This window comes from Thermobia domestica, chromosome 12 (assembly GCF_964235325.1).
Source record: "Thermobia domestica chromosome 12, izTheDome1.hap1.1, whole genome shotgun sequence".
NCBI lineage: Eukaryota > Metazoa > Arthropoda > Insecta > Zygentoma > Lepismatidae > Thermobia > Thermobia domestica.
The window spans coordinates 211,056,977-211,062,221 of NC_137465.1; positions in this window are offsets into that span (position 1 = coordinate 211,056,977).

The window sequence follows — 5,245 nt, forward strand, 5'->3', positions numbered from 1 at the left end:
CTATCAACTTATGTGTTGTGCAGCCAAAGAAGGCACATCGAACATTCGTGAACGGAAAACTTGGTGTAGCTACAATTATTTTGGCATTTGTAATAATTTTTTTCTAAGAGCCAATACAGCACTTTGAAATCAGATTATGTGAACGTAATACGTATGTGAACTTAAACACTCCTTTCGAACGATAGGCAATTCATTCAAATACGATTACCCGTTTTCACGATATAACGCTTTGAAATCGATGCAGACTTTAGACACCCTATTCGCTACAGACATTTGATAACTTCATCTAGTTATGCATATTGTGTACTTTCTGTTGTCAATAATTTTGGAGGAAAAATGGGATGCGTAATATACACTAGGAACTTCATTTATGATGAGTACGTAGAATTAGTTATAGAATATCTATGATTGTCTTTCTGGAAGTATTTTGAACTTGCAAATTTATTGCACATTCGATGTTAATGCTATGATATGGAGGATGCTGGAAAAGTTCCTGAATTGAGGAACTTACGACTCTTCGTTGTAAAAAATAAGTAAAATATCCATATATTAATTGGTAATGTTTTGTAATAAATCCATCTGAAGAACGAGAGTTGCCCCATACGTACTCAACTTTATAGAAAAGAAAATATCCTGAGATCAAATAGTTAGTTATTTTTCGATTATTTATTTATTTTCTAATATATAGACTTTTGCATTGGTCTTTTCCCGTTAGAATCTAAATATTGCAAAATAGGCACCCACACAGTCAGTCATAATACATACCAGACAAAGTTTTGAAGTTCCAGAAGAGAGAAAAAGACGGTGCAGGATCGGCTGAATAAATATTCAATACCAAGGATCTTTCAATAATTCGAAAACCACAATTAAGGATGGTTGGCATGACAACAAATGATATATGGGTAGATGCATTATCCTGAAGAAGCATTCCTTTGGAGACCTTTCCTTGTCATTTGACTGTCAAAACTTATCCTAACTTTCTTACCACTAGAGCTTAACATTTCCCGGTGATAGTTTGGCCATTTTGGAGATGATCAACCAGCACAACACTCTCTGCATCCTAGAAGATTGCTGTCGTCAGCTTCCTAGATTTGAAGTCCTAGAGGGAATTCGGAACTACTTTTTTTTTTTTCTTTCTTAGGAATAAAGCAATGGGTCAATGTTTCGTCAACGGTCAAAAGTCGTTCCACAAATATCTCTGAATCATTCTTCGACGATTTTGGAAAACGGGAATAATTGAGCGATCTTTACGTCATTCGATAGTAGTCAGAGGTGATCGTCTGGACAGTGTGTTACGGTGTCCTATTCACCGACAGGAGAAACAAAGGAACTATCTAACACCGGATACTTTGTGTTGTATTTTCCTGAGTAATTAGGTTTTTGTTTCAGGGTTAATGATCACCTTACTCGAGTAGACTTGCGTGTATTGGGAGAGGGGGATTTGTCTATAACATCGATACTATGGAAGATTTAAAAGTTTGAATTCATCATGCAGTGGTATCATTACTCCCACCATCTTCTGCGAAATAAATTCCACACAATCATCGATAAGTGGGAATTGTGAAAAGATACTGATGGAGCACGTGTAGAAAGGAATATGTTACCCAACAGTATCAAAAGAAGAGGGAAAATCCTAAGACTAACCCCCACCCTTTCCCAAGAAAATATTATGTTGTAATATTTTAAGAGAGAAACTATCATTGTGCAGGATGACTTCTATAGGCCAGCCCCAAGAATTTGCTAATATTTCCGTAGTTTCTATTTGATGTTGCTGACAATTGTGACACTAATCCTTGCAGAGTAGAATATTATTCAGTCCAATTTACAAGTGATAGCTCTTACGCAGTCAAGGTCATGTATTGGTAAGATCTGCACTTCCGAAGTATAGCACAATTGCACACGTGACATCTATGGAGTACACCGAAGAACAGCGAGTATTTCTTGTTTACACGTACTGGGTGACAGGATCGATTGCCACCACGCAACTGGAATTCAGAATCACGTTCGCAAGTCCGAAAGAGTACCACAAATCGACGAAAAAGACGTTAGCGCAAAACTGGAAACGACGACGCGAATACTACTGAGTGAACGCTGAAAACATCGTCTGACACTGAAAAAGACTATTGAAGATATACGGACAGATTACTGCTTCTTCCAAGGTATCGTTACGACGTCTAAAGGGATCCATACACTATCAGTTTAACTGAAGGAAAAGTGTGCGAACTGAAGGGATTCGTTGAGTTCACTCAGTTCTTCATGCGATTATTTGGACTTAAGAACGGTTATTTTGGACTGAACAAACGAACCCGATAACTGTGCTACTAACAAAAAAAAAAAAAAAAAAAAAAAAAAAAAAAAAAAAAAAAAAAGTTGTCTCAGTTCAGGTCCTGTCATATGGCAGCTAGTAAAAGTGAGGCATTGTTGGCTTTTATTGAAGTCTACCGTGCTCATCCCTAACTTTGGGACATGACACATGTGCATTATGCGAATAGATATAAAAGAGGGGAGGCGTATGATGTGTTACAAACTTAAGAGAGTTGAAACCTCAGGCGACAAGCGATACTGTTGTTTTAAAAAATAAATAACCTACGGTCGGCATTTAAGAAAGAACTGCGGAAAGTGTAAGAATCCAAGAAATGATGAGGTGACGAAGAGCTGAAGAATGACTGGAGATTAGGAAGTGTACGTTCCAAAGCTTTGGTATTTCAAGGGTCTTAGAAGTGCAATCTACAGAACATCTGATGACACTAAAAGAACTGAAGGACTAAACTCGATTAACTGATCGTACTCCACACACTTTCTGTTCAGTTAATCGTACGATCGGTTAAGTCAGTTTCTAGCTCAGTTGGACTGATCAGTTAAAACTGATAGTGTGGGGACCGTTTAAGGGGGGGGGAACTGCTTATTTCATGTGTCAGGGGACCGTTTAAGGGGGGGGGGAACTGCTTATTTCATGTGTCAGTCACCACGAAGGGGGAAGACTCATCCCTACAGTTACAGAAAATATTTGCAGGTGAGAGCAGTGGACTCTCTAAGAACTTGCTGAGAGTTGAATGTAAAGCCAGAAACCAAGGTATGTACTCCGCAAATTTCATGAATATTTATGTAGTATGTCTTACATAACAGTTCATTTTATCGGGCCACTTCTGTAAGACTTGCCCTGAATTTTTATTGCAGAAAGAAAGAAATACTTCGTACATATAATGAACTCTCATATCTTCGATCATTTTTGGATGAGGGTAGGAAAAAACTGAAAAACCACTTAGAAACCTTTCAGTACAAAATGTGAATCTAGATTTATTAATTCCGAACATAGAAAGAATTAACCTTGAACAAAGAAGAAAACCAAACAGCAGCTAATGAGCAAAACTTCTGTCATTGATTGAACATCGTGTGATACGCCAGAAGACGAAGAATCTAGTTTTTTGACATATCTTTCATGAACCATTGCATTGCTAAACAGCCTAATAAATTCCAGTATGTACATTTTTTTAATATAATAATTTTTTATATATATAATCTGTGAAATGCTTTTCTGTGTTAGTAGATCTGTAGTAGGGATGGCCAAACTTTTCCGGAATCTGGATTCCGTAAAAAATTATTTTCCAGAATCGGAAATTTCACTTTGCTGATTTCGGAAAAATTCCGGAATTTTTCCGATTTTACTTTCCGGATTTCGAAAAGTAAAAATTCCGGAATTGGCCATCCCTAATCTCTACCGGTAACTAACCTGAAATCCATATTTCTTAGCTTCTTTATTTAATATGAAGAAATTAAGGCCAAACCGGAAAGGAGTTAATGAGTTTTGAGTTCAGGTGCTCTTCTTCAAAATCTGTTCTGTTTTGCCCAATCACCGAGCCCTCGAATTTAATGCAACCTACGATACTGAATATCTTAACGAGTAAAGAGAACAGACCTGTCTTTCTTGCTTAGAGGTACCGATATCTTGTTTTGTTTTTCGGTGGCAAAGCAGCAAAGAACAGTGCTAGCTGATGTTCTAATAAGTTGTTCATTCATATTTTTAGAAACGCATCATCCAAAATGGACTCTTTACAAAAACACTCATACGTGGAAAATTATCGTACTCAAATTATTGTGATGACAGTTTCAATGTGTTTATACGATGTAAAATTGACCCGGGTAAACAGCAGATCTATTCGCTCCACCTCCACAGTTGATCTCTTTTTCTTCGAACACGTGGGGTCGGATTGTAATTTCTGAATCAAGTTGGAAAACCGTGATTTACTGCTTTTGCGTTTTGGATCGAAAGAGGCGTCACTGTTATGTTTCAGTGACCAGACGAAATACCTATTTTAGTTGGCACGAAATTCTGCATTTAATCGGGAAATTTTCGTAGCTTCAGTTGGAAGAGTTAGCTACGAATTTCCTATTATTACTGAAAAGCATTTCCACGAATCAAAAATTATTTTATTAATCATACTGTACATGTTTGAGTTTATCAGGCTATATGCCACTGCGATTTTAATAACACCTTGATCAAAACGTTTCCGGAATTCACTCACAAAATTAAGAATACAAGTTTATTCCTCAAAAATTGATGTTATCCTCTTAGACGTAATGCCTATCAACTGCAACGCACTTATGCCAGCGCTTAATCCAGTTCTAAAAACATTTTTGTGGTACTCATTTTCGGTATTCGATTTTAAAATTATCTCCTCACGGCTGCTAGAACGCGTTCCCCGTAAAGGTTTCTTGAGTCAATTAAACAGGAAAACAATTGCACGGCGCTGAATTCGGTGGCTGCGAAATGGTATTTTTTACGTTTTTGGTGAGAAACTCGCAGATAATGATGGCATTGTGCGACGCTGCGTTGTCATGGAGCATAATCCACGAGTAATTTGTCCGCAGATGTTTTCTTTTTAGGCGAATTGCTTCACGCAAGCGCTTCACAACGCCCAAATGATACTACGTGTTGACTGTCTGACTTTCTTGCAGAAATGCATGATATACAATACCACTGTAATCCATGAAAAGCGTGAACAACACCTTTTTCGATTGAAAACTACGTTTTTCTCTTTCTTTCTTCAGTCTTGGCTTACTGGGTGCTCGTCACTCGCTCGCTTGATGTCTGGATTGCGTGTCATACTCATAAACCCACGTGCCATACTCATACCCATAAATCCAGTAATGATGCGTTTGATGGATGTTGGATGTTGTGTAGGATTTAGCCTTGCAAGTGTTATGTCTTTGGCGATATCGAGGCGGTCACATTTCCCCCCCCATC